Below are 17,403 nucleotides of genomic sequence, written 5' to 3'. Positions count from 1 at the left end.
AGCCACATGCTGAGGATGTTTGAGATATAAAAGATAGAAGGAGCCTTGGTTTCTAATACTGTGGCATGTCATTCTATCCTTGCATTTCCTGAATCCGGACTTCTTGAACATGAGAAAAAAAGGAACTTTAATTGCTTTTAGCCACTGTTTTTGGAGATTTTGAGTAACTTAGAGCTGAAGCATATTCTAAATGTTACAATGATGAGAAATAAGGTCTATATTTCAAATCTTGGTTTCCAGGAGAATGTTGATGGCATGAGTGTAATAAGGAAGTATCACAACTAGGATATGGCTTCAGCAGGAGAGGATAAACATTCTATGGTAATTTCTGAAGTCCTGGCAGGACACTGAGGATTCTATTACTGTTAACGGAGAAAAAAAAACCCAAAACAAAACAAGAAAGATAATTCCTGCTGATGTCATAAGAGGGTAAGTTGGAAAGACTCCTTTTGAAGCTGTGTTCCAGATGCAGGAAGCAAATCACACCTCTTATGTTCATTAAACAAGTTGCATTAATTTCCTAAAAGACCAGAAAATTAATGCTAAATGGAGTAAACTACCACCCAGTGAAGTAATTTAATTAGTAGAACTTTAAAAGTTACTTTCCTACCTTTAGTTTTCTTTTCAATTTAGAGCTTTGAACAGCCATTACACTATCTTAACAGGAATGTACAGAAAATCAATAAACTGAAAAGTTCAGTGTAGTATAATATGACTAAACTTGAAAATATTGTGCAATATGGTATTACAGTGAGCTAATCCTACCAGATTTTTTCTTGTTACTACAATCCCTTCTAATGCATTGCAGTCCTCAGATAATGTAACTTTTTTTTTTAAAGTCATTTCTGTACTGCAGAGAGTAATCCTTTGAGGAAACTTGATCTCAAATCCTTTTTTTTTTTTTTCCTGTAAAATGAATATCAGGTAAAGTATTTAGATAACCCCTAAAAAGTCAGGACTCATCCACAGTAAAATCTGTGGTGTAAAGTTAAGAATTAATGAAAGCATAAAACAATAAGTACATCAGGGTTCTTTCCAGAGTAGTAAACAGGTTACACAATGCTGAAGTATAGCAAAATATATATATATATATATATATATATATATATATATATATATATATATCTATCTCCCACTTCTTTGAAAAAGAGTTCTGCTCTTAAATGTTGATGGAAGGCATTATTTTTATTCTTTGAATTTGGGAGTAGTCAAATTTTACTTGCCTCTAAAATCAGCTTGTTTGCCAGTGTGACTCATGGGTGACTCTCTGAATAACTAGACATTCAAATATTCTCAGTTTACAAACCACTTACTTCTTGCTTCAATACAACTCCCCCAAATATTAAGAAACTATTAAACTATTCAAACTGCTCAACTTTTTGGAATTTAGCCTAGCTGCTAATAGTCCATTGTATCTCATGTTTGTCCAGGGCCACTTTGCATTGTGTCCCAAGACACAAAATGGAACAGAGAAGACAGGGTTCCTGAGGCTTCCCTACTAGGATGAGTCAGGAACTAAGTTAGCTGTTCCTCCTTTGGGAACTGACAGCAGAGAAGTGAGGAGGGCAAAATACATAATGCATGGTATACGGTTGTCTCAGGGCTTGATCATCATTGGTGTCTCTAAGTCAGCAAGCAGAGACATCTGGAAGCTGGGTTCAGGCAAAGAGAACCAGAAGAGTAAGTGTGCATAATACAAAGTGTGCAGTTATTTTATTTATTTATTTATTTTTTAATTTAATTTTATTATGTTATCTTAGTCACCATACAATACATCATTAGTTTTTGATGTGGTGATCCACAATTCATTGTTTTCATATAACACCCAGGGCTCCATGCAGTACGTGCCCTCCTTAATACCCATCAACCCTGGGCTAACCCATCTCCCAGCCCCCCTCCCCTCTAAAACCCTCAGTTTGTTTCTCAGAGTCCATAGTCTCTCATGGTTCATCTCTCCCTCCAATTTTCCCCCCTTTATTTTTCCCTTCCTTCTCCTAATATCCTCCATGCTATTCCTTATGTTCCACAAATAAGTGAAACCATACGATAATTGACTTTCTCTGCTTAACTTATTTCACCTAGCATAATCTCCTCCAGTCCCATCCATGTTGATGTAAAAGTTGGGTATTCATCCTTTCTGATGGCTGAGTAATATTCCATTGTATATATGGATCACACCTTCTTTATCCATTCATCTGTTGAAGGGCATCTCAGCTCTTTACACAGTTTGGCTATTGTGGACATGGCTGCTATGAACATTGGGGTGCATATGGCCCTTCTTTTCACTACATCTGTGTCTTTGGGGTAAATACCCAGTAGTGCAATTGCTGGGTCATAGGGTAGCTCTATTTTTAAATTTTTGAGGCACCTCCACACTGTTTTCCAAAGTGGCTGTACCAACTTGCATTCCCACCAACAGTGTAAGAGGGTTCCCCTTTCTCCACAACCTCTCCAACATTTGTTGTTTCTTGCCTTGTCAACTTTTGCCATTCTAACTGGTATAAGGTGGTATCTCAATGTGGTTTTGATTTGAATTTCCATGATGGCTAATGATGATGAACATTTTTTCATGTGTCTGTTAGCCATTTGTAGGTCTTCTTCAGAGAAGTGTCTGTTCATGTCTTCTGCCCATTTTTTGACTTGATTATTTGTTTTTTGGGTGTTGTTTGAGAAGTTCTTTATAGATCTTGGATACCAGCCCTTTATCTGTAGTGTCATTTACAAATATCTTCTCCATTCTGTGGGTTGCCTCTTTGTGTGAGTTATTTTAAATCATAATCATTGCTGGAAGCATTCAGAAGCATGGCTCATGTGTTTGAGGGCCAGCAGTAGTTATCCAGGCCCTGGAAGGTAAACTGGAAAGAGAAAGGCAACCAAGCTGTAGGAGATAGGTGTTCTTAGGCAGGCACTCAGACAAATATTCTGTAATGAAGACAAGGACAGATGTTTCATCTGAACTTAAACAGTTCAAGTTGAAGAATTCTGCTCCAGAATCTCTAACATCGAAATTGAGGTTAGGTTTGGTTGGGAAGCAATGAAGGACTTCACTGAAAACTGAATCCTGAGACTTAGAGCTAAATATGGAAACTTAGTGATTGTGATAAATAAAAAGAAGAAAACAGAAGAGAGAAAAGAAGAGGAGGGACAGAGCAGGAAGAAAGGAAAAGGAAGAGAAGGAGAAGTATTTAATGTTCCTTTATTCTGTGCAAGGAACTGTTCTAAGGATCTTATCTGTAGTCACTCACTGAATTCTTACTACCCCTTTCTAGTGGGTTGAATGGTAGCTCCCTAAAAGATATATCTTGTCCTAATATCCAAAACCGGTGAACGTTATCTTATTTGGGGGGAAAAAAGGCCTTTGCAGATGTAATTAAGTTAAAGATCTTGAGATGAGACCATCCTGGATGATCCAATGGGCCCTAAATCCAATGGCAAGTGTCCTTTCAAGGGACATACAGAGGAGGCAGACAGAGAGAAGGAGGCAACGTAGCAATGGAGGCAGAGAATGGAGTGATGCAGCCACAAGCCAAGGAACAACAGTAACCACCAGATGCTGGGAGAGTCAAGGAACAGAATCTCCCCTAGAGCATCTAGAGGGAGTGCGTCCTTTACAGTACCTGGATTTTGGATTTCTGGCCTTCAGAACCATGAGTAATTAAATTTCTGTTGTGTTAAGCACCAGGTTGGTGGTGATTTGTTATGGCAACCATAAGAAACTGATACACACACGAAATAGATAACACCATTGTCCATATTTTACAGATGAGGAAACCAAACCTCAGAAAGCTTGAGAGATGCCCAAGGTTACCTAACTATCAAGTAAAAGGGCAAAGATTGGAATCAATTTGGCTCCAGAGCCCACAACCTCATCCCTACATTACATCAATGATTCACAAAACCATGAGAATTACGCAGTATATAATCCTATCAGGAGGTTGGAGCTGCTCTTCTGCTTCCATCAAAGGTCAGAAAACAAGGGCACATAGGTGGCTCAGTTGGTTAAGCATCTGACTCTTGATTTTGGCTCAGGTCATGATCTCAGGCTCATGGGATCTAGCCCTGCCTCTGGCTCCTTGTTCCTCTGCCTCTCCCCACCTCAAATAAATAAATAAATCTTTATAAAAAATTAAAAGGTTATAAAACAGTGTAAAGGTTAGAACTTGCAAGTTATCAGTGACTTTAGCTATGGGATACTGAAAATAGGGGATGAGGAAATGATGTAGGAAGTACACAAATGCTCCAATAATCAAAGGTCTGTTGGATATTCTTGTATTATCCTCTTTGGTTAACCTAATCAACAAAGATAAATCCAATAAGCATGATTTTAGGAATGTAATATAAAGCCAGAAAATGATAAAATATATAAATCTAGTAGAGCCTTTTTAAATACCATAAAATGATGTAGTTATAGAGATTTATCACCTTCTTTGTCAGAAGTAGAGTTTCTTAACATCACTGAACTGATTCAAAAAGGGATAAAAATGTCTATGTCACCTCAGTTCCAAAACAGAAGATTAAAAATGAGATGTTTCAGTAGAACTAAAATGGTGGGGCTTGGATTTATGGGGCAGTATGAGCACAGATTTTTAAGCTCTGGATTCAATATTCAAGAACCATGGACTGAAGTGCAAGGTGAAGTCATGCAACTCACATATGACTCAGCTCTTGCAGGAGTTACTCAGTCTCTGGAGACTTTTTTCCCCTCTAATTTCTTTCCCAACATGCCCTGGACCACCACTTATTGATAATCTCTTGAAATTCTTGCATGTGAGCTGAGTAGTGGCAATGATTGCTGGTAAATATTTAAGAACCCGGCTTTCCACAAAAATGTCTGATTTATAGCATTTGCAAGTGTCCATGGTGTAAATACCCCCACCATAGCCAATTTCAAGATACAAAATTCAATCTATTACTGAATTTGGAGTAGAGGAGGCATGTGCAATTGCACAGTTATATTGTATTTCCACTGTAGAGATACAGTAGACATAAATAAAGCCTGTAACTAATATTAAAAAGTAGTAAAATCATTAGGAAGTGATGTTTTGAATATTTATTACTTCTGTTTTTAAAATAATTCATTTAATTATGCTTATATAACTTAACTTTTAATAGTGACTATATTTAATAAGAAGCTCACAACTTTTCTGAAAATTTAGCAGTTGACTCTCAGGGGCTAATACAGTCTGGCTCCTGCACCCACTGGAAGTAGGGTATGTATTCCTAATTATCTCTACTTTGAATTCCTATTTCAAAAGAATTCAAAGATGAGCCCACCACTTCATACCTGCTGTCCCTTTGTAGCCCCACTCAACCCTCATTCTGAATACTACCTCAATTCTTCATTCTCTAAAATACACTTGATATAATGCTATGTGAATAATAACTGTTTATGGATATTTTGAGATGATGGGGCTTTTTATATCAGAACACATTACACAACTGAAAACTGAATGTTAGACTATCTTTATTCTTAAAAGTTATGTGGCCTCCCTGACCCTTGGAATTTCTCTCTTGCCTTCCTGTCTCCACAGGCTTTTACTTTTTTCTCCTTGATTCACGGACCACTTCCCTCTTTTTTCTCCTATTTATTTCTGACTGAAAACATCCTGTTAATTTATTGTACACGGTATATCTGTTAGCACTCTGCCTCCAGTTACCTTTAAGTCAAGCCCCACAAGTCTCAAATTTTCACATCTAAAGAAGTTTATCATGGCACTAAAAAAAAATAGATGGTTATCAGTCTAAGGAATCTTAGAGCTATTTGGTAAATTAATATTGCTGATGTTTGCCACATGAACAAGTAAGGGTAAGGACCACTTCATTATCAGAAACCATGATACGGTGGTCCATTAGAGAGACCTTGATGGACACAGCAAGAGCTAAGATATCGGGCGTTGTTAGGTGCCAAGGCAAATCAGAGAAGGAAGGCATAGCAGAAGGTGGTTGAGTTCACATAAACTTCAGCACCCAGGAGTTCGTAGGTGACCTCAAAATGGAGACAGGATTCTGACTCAGAAAAGCACTTCTAATATGCTTCCTGTTAAAACAGAAACCATTACAAAACAAGGGCAACCCAAGCCTACAGAAAAGCAAAAATGGGAAACCAGAGAAAGAGAAATGGGTAGCCTTTGAAAACAAAAACTATAGCCTGTCTCTACCTGTTACATGATTCTAGAAGCCAAAGCAATGTTACTATTATCTTCATATCTCCCATATTGCTCAGCACAGACTGTTATTTAAGAACTCTGTACTTCATTTGGAGAATAGTTAAATCAGACATGCAGAACAGCTATGGACACCACAAAGTTGTTGCATTGCCCAACTCCCAGTGATGCCAGTCAACGAGTCAATGACAGAATGGCAACTCCAGGCTTGCCATCATTCATCATATTAAAAAGTTATAAAGCCAAAAATGAGCAACATATGTAATTTCTATGGCTTTTATTATAATGTATAACTATGTTTCTGTGACATAAATAGTAATAGCATTCTAGAGCAATCCTATACTATATATTCAAGTAGCCCATCACATATTTTAACCCAAATTCTTATTTTCCATATTATAATTTTGCTTATTTTATGTCCTTGAGATAGCACCAATTTTATATAAAAATAAATTGGTAGTCCTTAAGACATGTGCTTGCATGTTTCTGTAATCACAAAGAGTATTACAGAACATAAGCCTATTACCCAACTTATGTGAAAATAATCCTATCTTATTGTATTTTATATAAGAGAAAAACATGCCATATGAGACATGGCATAATAGGCATATTAGCTTGAAATCCACTTAAGGTAAAATTCCCATTTTACTAAGCTTGGTTGAATATCAAAATTGCTACAGTATAGTCAAACATCATCAAAATAAAAGTTTATTTCTAAGGCCTACACGGGGGAGACACTATTGTTTATTGGATCTTTTCTTACTTGTTTACATAAAGCAGATGTTTAATGCACATTCACTTTACAAACAATAACACTTCTCCACCTCTCTTTGGCTTTTTAATGCCAAGAGGGGCATATTGTGGACTTATAAACTATGTTTCCTAGGAGCAAAAATATATTTATACGTATATGGATCTAATTTTCCTTACTTGTATTTGAATGTAGTGTGAGAGATTCTTAATGAAATTTTATGCTATCTAAAATGCACTCTTGGTGATACGTGCTTTTAAAATGTGCTATTTAAATTTGGTCTAAGCATGTTTTCCATATTTGCCTCTAGGCTGTGAGTTTTTTAGGGCAGGAATACATCCTACTCATCTTTGTATCCAAGCAGATCTAGGTATTTAATATATGTTCATAAATATTTGTTGAATGAACAGGATTGCAATAAGTCTGAACATAAGCCCAAATGCCAGAGCTATTTAGTAGAAAACAGAAAAATCTGATAGAGCTACAAGATCAAAGTTACCAGCTGAATGTGAGAATGTTGGAGGAGGAGAAAGAAATAAGGAGTTGTGGCAATGGGTTTTGGATAGAAAATCATGAATCAGAAGGGTTGCCAAATGAAGGATATTAGGAGATGCAACTCTCAGTGATAGAAAGCTCTTGTTTTGTGCCAATCTCAGCCCATCAGTAGTGATGCTGTCCTCTAGAAATGCCTGGGGGCACTCACCTGGGCCCCTGTGAACTTCCCACAGATGCGTCCCCTTCCCAAACCAGTGGAATGACTGGACCAACCCTTGTGGTTCTTAAGATGCCCTTCAGCAATAACCAGCAGGAAATTTTGAAAAAATAAATAAATAAAGGTTTATTACTTACAAGACCTAGCAACTGCACAGCACACCTCAGGCCACACAGCAAGGTTGAGGGGAGAGGAGGGAGAACAGGTGTGGGGTTCTGCTTTTATGGGGTCGAAGGTGGGGGCCTTGGGCTTTGTGGGCTCGCTCACTATTGGTGAATTTGAAATATGAGAGTGGGAAATTGAAGTACAGGTAGAGAAAAAAAGAAAAAGTGGCCCAAAAGGTCGATTATTGAAATCAACAAATACCTTTAAAATGAAGGAGCCCCACAGGGTGGCAGTGGCCCAGCTGTTTATCTAGGGGTGTGGCTGGGAATGTGTATTGCAGATAGCCTCTTTGAAACGGATGCTAGGCAAATGTAGCTTAAGTCTGATCCTTGCATTACAAAACAAAACAAAACAACTGCCAAGGCTTTATAATATACCCATAGGTCAGACAGAGGTCACAGGAAGAATTGCAACTTCTCCCCACATTTCTTTTTTTTTCTCTCTCTCTCAAGAAATTAATATTTTTTATCATTAGTAAAACAGTAAGTTTATTCACAGGCATTTTTATTCTGTCTTTGTGTGAGTAAAGAAAAAGTGTTGTCGGGGGTGGGGGGGCATGTTCTATATATATATATAGACGTTTCTCTAAGGTTTAACCTTATTCTAGGGCTGGCCTCTCCACATTTCAGTTTCTCCACTGACCAGCCAGTAACATTCTTATGTACTCTTAGAATTTCACCCTGAGTCTTGTGGATATCCATGTGTCAGCCACTGTCATTTCGTTTCTTCTGACACTTTTTCTACCGTATTTATCACCCTAAGACCCCAGACTCTCACACAAGTCATTAGTCAGATGAAAGTGTAAATAGCTATGCCATTTACCGACCTGTGAAACAACACATTCTCTTCCTGTAGGTAATACTCTTCTTGAAAGGGAAGGAGAAGGTGGGGAAGCAAGGAAGGAGGGAGAGAGGGAAGGAGGGAGGAAAGGGATGAAAAAAGGAACAAAGAAGGGAAAAAACAAGGGAAGATAGGAAAGAAGAGAAAGAGGGAGGGAGGGACAGAAAATAAACATCTTTATTTTCTTCCTGCTAAAAGACAAAATTTGGGAGGAAAAATCTAAATGTAAAGAATTTTTTATATCTTATAGTGAGAACACATATAAGTTTATGCATAGAAAAAATGTAGGAAAAGGAATCTTAAATTTTTCTCCACTTATAATGACCAAAGATTTGTAAACACATTAATTAAACAGAATTTTTATTGCATCTTACAAAATGTGCCATCTCCTTAGAAATCTGATGCTGTTGATTTTCTCTCGGACATGCCCACAGCTTAGGTCACTAAAATAAAATTGAATGACACTTACAGAATCAAGCCTAAATGAATTATCATGCATTCCCCTCAAAAAATAGACAAATAAGCATGGCATTTTTAAATTCCCAAATATATTGCATGTAAGCAAACATGTTTTATGCTTTAATCATATAATGCTGATTTTTTAAATTTATTATTGATGATGGGGTAGATTCAGTAATTTTCCTTTTTAATTATAAAACTATATATATATCTATATATACACATATAGATATATCAATTCTCTTGAGGTTTCATCTTCAATTAAGTATCATTTTTGCCCATATTATTTAATTTATTCAATAAATGTATATTGGAGTTTAAGTTCAGGCAGTGAGCTTGGCATGAGAGTTAAGGGAGGCGAAACGTGTTTTCTGCCTTGGATGAACCTACAGTCTAATGAGGAAAACAAACAAACAAGCAAAAGACAGATCATAGGCTGACGTAGTCAGGGAACACTTCTTGGAAAGAGATGATGTTGGAATGATGCCGTGGGTGTATATAGCAGGGGGAGAAGTAATGGTTAAAGCCAAACAGGTAATCTATCATGAAGGACCTTGTACATTATATTGTGAAGCTATAATTTTCTGACATGTTTTAAGAGAGGAGTTACTTTTTCTCCTTTGCTCTTTGGAAAGACGACTATGGTGGCATTGTGGAGTATGGATTGGAGGTGAGCAAGACTAGAGTCAAGAGGACCACTTAGGAAACCATTGTAGTGATCTCAGTGAACATTGTGAGGATCTGAATCAAATCAGTAACAGGAAGAATAGAAAGAAGAGGGGGTATGTGGCAACCATTGAGGTGTCACTAGGGTTTGTCTTCAAGAAAGAACTTTATATTCAGCTTCGAGAAGTGCAGTTAGCCAACCGCCTCCTGCTGTAGTCTTTGACATATACTGCAGCATTTGTATTGAGATCGTGCTCATTCTGGGGATCCCCAACCAGTGGCTGGCATACCTACAGCACTGGAATCTGGCCATTTCTTCCCAACATGGGACTCATGTAATTGTCAGTCCCTAGTGCTGAACTCCCTACTGGGTTGACTTTGAAAGATCTGCCTTGTTGTCTGAAACTCCCTGCCCTATCAGGTTTGCAACACAACCTGATGGCTCTTACTGTCCAATCCTGCTTCTTTCCCTCTGTTATCTTTCACAGTGGAAACCCCTGAATAAAGTGCTTGTGCTCATGTCTCCAGCTTAGCATTTACTTCCAAGAAAATGTGATTGCCCCAGGGTGTTTGAGAAATAATTAGACATAGAATTGATAGGAGCATTTATTGGTGGGACATAAAATAAGTCAGAAGGATGATTCCAAGACAACTCAGAATTTTGGTTTGGATGACACTTCAGGTCACTGAAACATAGTTACAGAAAGAAGAGCAGGTCTGGAGCAGGTGGTATGTTTTGGGAATGGTGAAATTAGAATTCCTGTGGGACAAGTAATAGTTTGGCCCCATACGTAATTGTATGCATAGAGCTCAGAGAGGGCTCCTAAGTATGTCTGCATACATGAAGGATGCATATCTTGTAGTTGTAAGCATGTTGCTCATCAACTCTGGTTAATTGAGGTAAGAAGCTAGAATGCAATAGTGCTACAATTCTATAATTAATTTGAGTAGTTGTGATGAATATTTGTGATTATATTGTGTCACACACACATACATATGTCTTCGATAATAGACTCATGTAATAGCACAAAGATTTTTCCACACTGTTGCACACATTACAAAATGTAAACATTTTTGTGCCTCAGTTTTTTTTTTCAGTTATAAAATGGGATCAAAAGACTACTTACAGGGTTTCTATAAGGATTGAATGAGAAAACAGATGACAAGCCCTTAGATTAGTACCTGGCATGAAGCTTTTTTTATTAATTTTTTTTTATATACTACTACATGCCTTTTATCCCCCATAGTGCCTACCAGGGTAATTTTTAATAGTTCACATGTAATAAATATACACTTGTCAAGACAATTAATGAAATGCAAGTGAGAATAAAACTAAGTATTTCTGAATTCCATTGACATGATACCCTAAATTCAAAAATTTACTTGTAAAAGTCAAAGTCTTACCTGATTTAATTCCAAGCCACTCTTTATCATACCCTCTTCTGGTTTTCTAGAATTCATAGCAAGAAAAGAGGCAAGGTGCTAAATCCTCCCTGCCTCTGCCTAGCAACATTATTGTCAGAATCAATTGGCTCTCTCCCAAATGCCTTAGAAATTTTACAGTCACCCACATTGGCCCCCTCCATCAGTAATCTTAGACTTCAAAGGTAAAATAAAGTTGTACTTTTTTAATAGATTAGTGGTGACATTCTTATGGAATGATAAGTGAGTCACTATCAACTCAACTACACACCATTTTTACCTATAAGTTTGTGTTTCTGTCACAATTAACTGTATCTGAGCATTTTTCTAAATTAGCACCAATTACAAGAATTTAATGTCTCTTTGGGTCCTATATTAGGATGCCAAGAAGGTTTATGCATTTGCTTCTTTGTCCCTCTCTTGAAAATCCAATCTAATCACTGATGGTATCAAGATCATACTTTCATTTTTTAAATTGTGATATAATTCACATATAAGTTTCAGATATATAATAATTTGATAAATGGATATATTGTGTATCTACCACCACACATAGTTACAAATTGTTTTTCTTTGTGGTAGAACTTTTAAGATTTACCCGTTTAGTAACTTCCAATTATACAATGCAGCATTATTAACTTCAGTCACCATTCCTTACATTACATTACCAGGACTCATTTATCTCATAATTAAAAGTTTGTATCTTTTGACCACTTTCACCCATTTTGTCTCTCTGCCCCCAGATCTGGTAATTGCCAATCTTTTCTCTGTATCAATGAGTGAGGTTTTTTGTTGTTGTTGTTGTTTATTTGTATTTTCCACATATATGAGAATTCATATGGTATTTGTCTCTGTCTGATTAAATGCCCTCAAGGTCCATCCATGTTATTGTGATTGTCAGAATTTTCTTACTTTCTTATGGCTGAATAATATTCCTGTGTGTGTGTGTGTGTGTGTATCTCACATTTTCTTTATTTATGCATCCATCAGTGGAAACTTAGGGTGCTTCCATGTCTTGGCTATTGTAAATAATGCTGTAATAAACAGGGGGATGCTGTTATCTTATTTTAAATTCCAGTATAATTAACATACAGCATAACATTAGTTTCAGGTGTACCATATAGTGATTCAATAATTCCATATATCACCCAGTGTTCATCACAACAAGTGCCCTCCTTAATTCCCATCATCTATTTAACCCATCCTCCCACCCACATCCACTCTGGTAACCATCAGTTTCTTCTCCGTAGTTAAGAGTTTGTTTTTTGGTTTGTCTTTCTCTCTTTCTTTTCCTTTGCTTATTTATTTATTTCTTAAATTCCACATGTGAGTAAAATCATATGTATTTGTCTTTCTCTGACTTAATTTGCTTAGCATAAAACTCTCTAGCTCCATCCATGTCATTGTAGATGAAAAGATTTCATTCGGGGCACCTGGGTGGCTCAGTCGTTAAGCATCTGCCTTTGGCTCAGGTCATGATCCCAGCGTCCTGGGATCGAGCCCTGCATTGGGCTCCATGCTCCTCAGGAAGCCTGCTTCTCCCTCTCCCACTCTCCCTGCTTGTGTTCCCTCTCTCACTGTGTGTCTGTCAAATAAATAAATAAAATCTTTAAAAAAAAAAAAAAAAGATTTCATTCTTTTTTATGACTGAATAATATTCCATTGTGTGTGTGTCGGGGTGTGTGTGTATACACATCTCTTCTTTATCCATTCATCTATCAAAGGACAATTGGGCTGCTTCCATAATTTGGCTATTGTAAATAATGCTGCTATAAACATAGGGGTACGTGTATCCCTTTGAATTACTGTTTTTGTATTTTTGGGGGTAAAGACCCAGTACTCTGAGTACTAGATCTTAGGGTAGTTCTATTTTTAACTCTCTGAGGAACCGCCATACTGTTTTCCACAGTGGTTGCACCGGTTTGCATTCCCACCAACAATGCATGAAGGTTCCTTTTTCTCCACATCCTTGCCAACATTTGCTGTTTCTTGTGTTTTTTATTTTAACCATTCTGACATGTATGAGGGGATATCTCATTGTGGTTTTGATTTGTATTTCTCTAATGATGAGTGATGTTGAGCATTTTTTCATGTGTCTTTTTGCCACCTGTATGTCTTCCTTGGAGTAATGTCTATTCATGTCTTCTGCCCATTTTAATTGGATTATTTGTGTTTTTTTTGTGTTGTCATATAAGTTCTTTATATATTTTGAGTACTAACCCCTTATCAGATGGTTATTTGCAAAAATCTTCTCCCAATCAGTAGGTTGTCTTTCAGTTTTGTTGATTGTTTCCTTTGCTATGCAGAAGATTTTTATTTTGATGTAGTCGCAATAGTTTATTTTTGCCTTTGTTTCCTTTGCCTGGGGAGACATACCCAAAAATAAGTTGCTATAGCCAATGCCAGAGAAATTATAGCTTGTGCTGTCTTCTAGAATTTTTATGGTTTCAGGTCTTATATTTAGGTCTTTAATCCATTTTAAGTTTATTTTTGTGTATGGTGTAAGAAAGTGGCCCAGTTTCATTCTTTTCCATATAGCTATCCAGTTTTCCCAGCACTGTTTGTTGAAGAGACTTTTTCCATTACATATTCTTCCCTCCTTTGTTGAAGATTAAATGACTGTATAATCTTGGGTTAATTTCTAGGCTCTCTCATGTGTTCCAATGATTTGTGTCTGTATTCTAATGATCTATGTGTCTATTTTTGTGTCAGTACCATACTCTTTCAATTACTACAACTTTGCAGTATATCGTGAAATCTGGGATTGCTATACTTCCAGTTTTGTTCTTCTTTTTCAAGATTTCTTTGGTTATTAGGGTTTTTTTATGGTTCCATACAAATTTTAGGATTTTTTATTTTAAAGATTTTATTTATTTGACAGGGAGAGACACAGCAAGAGAGGGAACACAAGCAGAGGGGGTGGAAGAGGGAGGAGCAGGCTTCCTGCTGAGCAGGGAGCCCGAGGCGGGGCTTGATCCCAGGACTCTGGGATCATAACCTGAGCTGAAGGCAGACACTCAACCATCTGAGCCACCCAGGTGCCCCAAATTTTAGGATTATTTATTCTAGTTCTGTGAAAAATGATATTGGTATTTTGAAAGGGACTGCATTAAATATATATATGGATTGGGTAGTATGGACATTTTAACAATATGTGTTCTCCCAATCCATGAGAATGAAATCTCTTTCCATTTGTGTCATCTTCAATTTCTTTGATCAGTGTTTTATAGTTTTCAGAGTACAGATCCTTCACCTCTTTGGTTAATTTTATCCCTAGGTGTTTTATTATTTTTGGTGCAGTTATAAATGGGATTATTTCCTTAATATCTCTTTCTGCAGCTTCATTATCAGTATATAGAAATGCAATGGATGGGGCACCTGGGTGGTTCAGTGTTTTTAGTGTCCAACTCTTGATTTTGGCTCAGGTCATGATTTCAGGGTCATGGGATCAAGTCCCGCATTGGGCTCCATGCTCAGCATAGAGTTTGTTTGTCCCTCTGCCTCTGCTTCTCCCCTGCTCATGTGCACTCTCTCTCTCAAATAAATAAATAAATCTTAAAACAGAAATGCAGTATATTTCTGTATATTAATTTTGTATCTTGCATCCTTACTGATTCATTTATCAGTTGCAGTATTTTTTTGTTGGAGTCTTAAGAGTTTTCTGCATACAGAACCATGTCATCTGCAAATAGTGAAAGTTTTACTTCTTCCTTACCAATTTGGATGCATTTTATTTCTTTTTCTTGTCTGATTGCTGTGGCTAGAACTTCCAGTATTATGTTGCATAGAAGATATGAGAGTGGACATGTCTTGTTCTTGATCTTAGGTGGGGAAAGCTCTTAGTTTTTCACCATTGAATATGATGTTAGCTGTGGGATTTTCACATATCGTCTTTATAATGTTGAGGTATGTTCCCTCTAGCCCTACTCTATTGCGGGTTTTTATCAGTGTTGTACTTTCTCAAATGCTTTTTCTCCCTCTATTAAAGTTATCATGTTTTTTTATCTTTTCTTTGTTGTTGTGATGTTCACATTGATTGATTTGCAAATATTGAACCACCCTTGCATCCCAGGGATAAATCCCACTTGATCATGGTAAATAATTCTTTTTAATGTATTGTCAGACTCGGTTTGCTAATATATTCTTGAGGACATTTGCATCTGTGTACATCAGATATTTGGCCTGTAGTTCTCATTTTTGGTAATGTCTTTATCTGTTTGGGTATCAGGGCAGTGCTGGCCTCATAGAATGAATTAAGAAGTTTTTCTTATTCTGTTTTTTGGAATAGTTTGAGAAGAATAGGTACTAACTCTTCTTTAGTTTGGTAGAATTCACCTATGAAGCCATCCAGTCCTGAATGTTTGTTTGTTGTGAGTTTTTTGATTACTGATTCAGTTTCATTGCTGGCAATTGGTCTGTTCAAATTTTCTATTTCTTACTGATTCAGTTTTGGGAGGTTGCATGTTTGTAGGAATTTATCAATTTCTTCTAGGTTGTCTGATTTGTTGGCATATAATTTTTCATAATATTCTCTTATAATCCTTTGTATTTTTGTGGTGTCAGTTGTTATTTCCCATCTTTCATTTCTTTTATCTTTTTAAAATATTTTATTTATTTATTTGAGAGAGAGAGAAAAAACATGAGCAGGAGGAGGGGCATAAGAAGAGGGGGAGGGAGAAGCAGACTCCCTGCTAAGCAGGGAGTCTGAGTCAGGGCTCAATCCCAAGACCCCGGGATCATGACCTGAGCCAAAGGCAGATGCTTAACCAACTGAGGCACCCAGGTGCCCCACCCCTCTTTCATTTCTGGTTTGTTTGAGTCCTCTCTCTCATTTTTTTTAATGAGTCTGCCTAAAGGTTTATCAATTTTGTTGATCTTTTCAAAGAACCAGCCCCTGGTTACATTGAGCTGTTCTATTGTTTTTTAGTTTCTATTTAATTTATTTCTTCTCTAATCTTAATTATTTCCTTCTTTCTACTGGATTTGGGTTTGTTTTTCTTTTTTTAGCTCCTTTAGGTTTAAGGTTAGATTATTTTTTTTGAGATTTTCCTTGCTTTTTGAGGTAGGCCTATATTGCTACAAACCTCCCCCTTAGAACAGCTTTTGCAGCATCTCAAAGATTTTGGACCATTGTGTTTTCATTTTTATTTGTCTCCATGTATTTTTTTTTTTTTATTTCCTCTGATTCCTTCATTGACCCATTCATTGTTGAATAGCATGTGGTTTATCCTCCAGGTATTTATGTTCTTTCCAGATTTTTTCATGTGGTTGATTTCTAGTTTTCAGTGTTGTGATTAGAAAAGATGCCTGCTATGACTTGAATATATATTTTTTTAATTTGTTGAGACTTGTTTGGGGCCTAACATGTGATCTATTTTGGAGAATCTCCCATTTGCACTTGACAAGAATGTGTATTCCACTTTTTTAGGTTGGAATATTCTGGATATATCTCTTAGATCCACCAGGTCCAATGTGTCATTCAAAGCCACAGTTTCCTTGTGAATTTTCTGTTTGGATGACCTATCCATTGATGCAAGTGGGGTATTACAGTCCCTTACTATTGTTGTATCATTGTCAATTACTTCCTTTATGTTTGTTATTAGATACTTTATTGGGGTGCATAAATACTTACAATTGCTATATTCTTGATGGATTGTTCCCTTTATGATTATGTAGTGTCCTTCTTCATGTTGTTGCAGTCTTTGCTTTAAAATCTATATTGTCCGATGAAAGTATTGCTACCCCAGCTTTCTTTTCACTTCCATTTGCATGATGAATGCTTTTCCATCCCTTCACTTTCAATGTGCCTGTGTATTTAGGTCTGAAATGAGTCTTTTGTAGGCAGCATAGAGATGGGTCTTGCTCTTTTATCCCCTCTGTCACCTTATGTCTTTTGATTGGAGCATTTAGCCCATTTACATTCAAAGTAATTATTTTTTAAAAAGATTTTATTTATTTATTTGAGAGAGTGGGGGGAAGGGGCAGAGGGAGAGGGGGAGAGAAAGAATCTCAAGCACATTCCCTTCTGAGTGTGGGGCTTGATCTCATGACTGAGATCATGACCTGAGCCACAATCAAGAGTCAGATGCTTAACTGACTGAGCCACCCATGTGCCCCCAAAGGAATTATTGATACATATATACTTATTGCCATTTTGTTACTTGTTTTATGGTTGTTATTATGGCTTTTCTCTGTTTTTTAATTCTCTTGCTCTCTTTCTATTT

Source organism: Mirounga leonina, unplaced genomic scaffold (genome assembly GCF_011800145.1).
Source record: "Mirounga leonina isolate KUSES-001 unplaced genomic scaffold, KU_Mleo_1.0 Mir_175, whole genome shotgun sequence".
NCBI classification, from domain to species: domain Eukaryota; kingdom Metazoa; phylum Chordata; class Mammalia; order Carnivora; family Phocidae; genus Mirounga; species Mirounga leonina.
The sequence above is the reverse complement of the archived record's forward strand: the minus strand, read 5'-3'. Positions refer to the sequence as shown.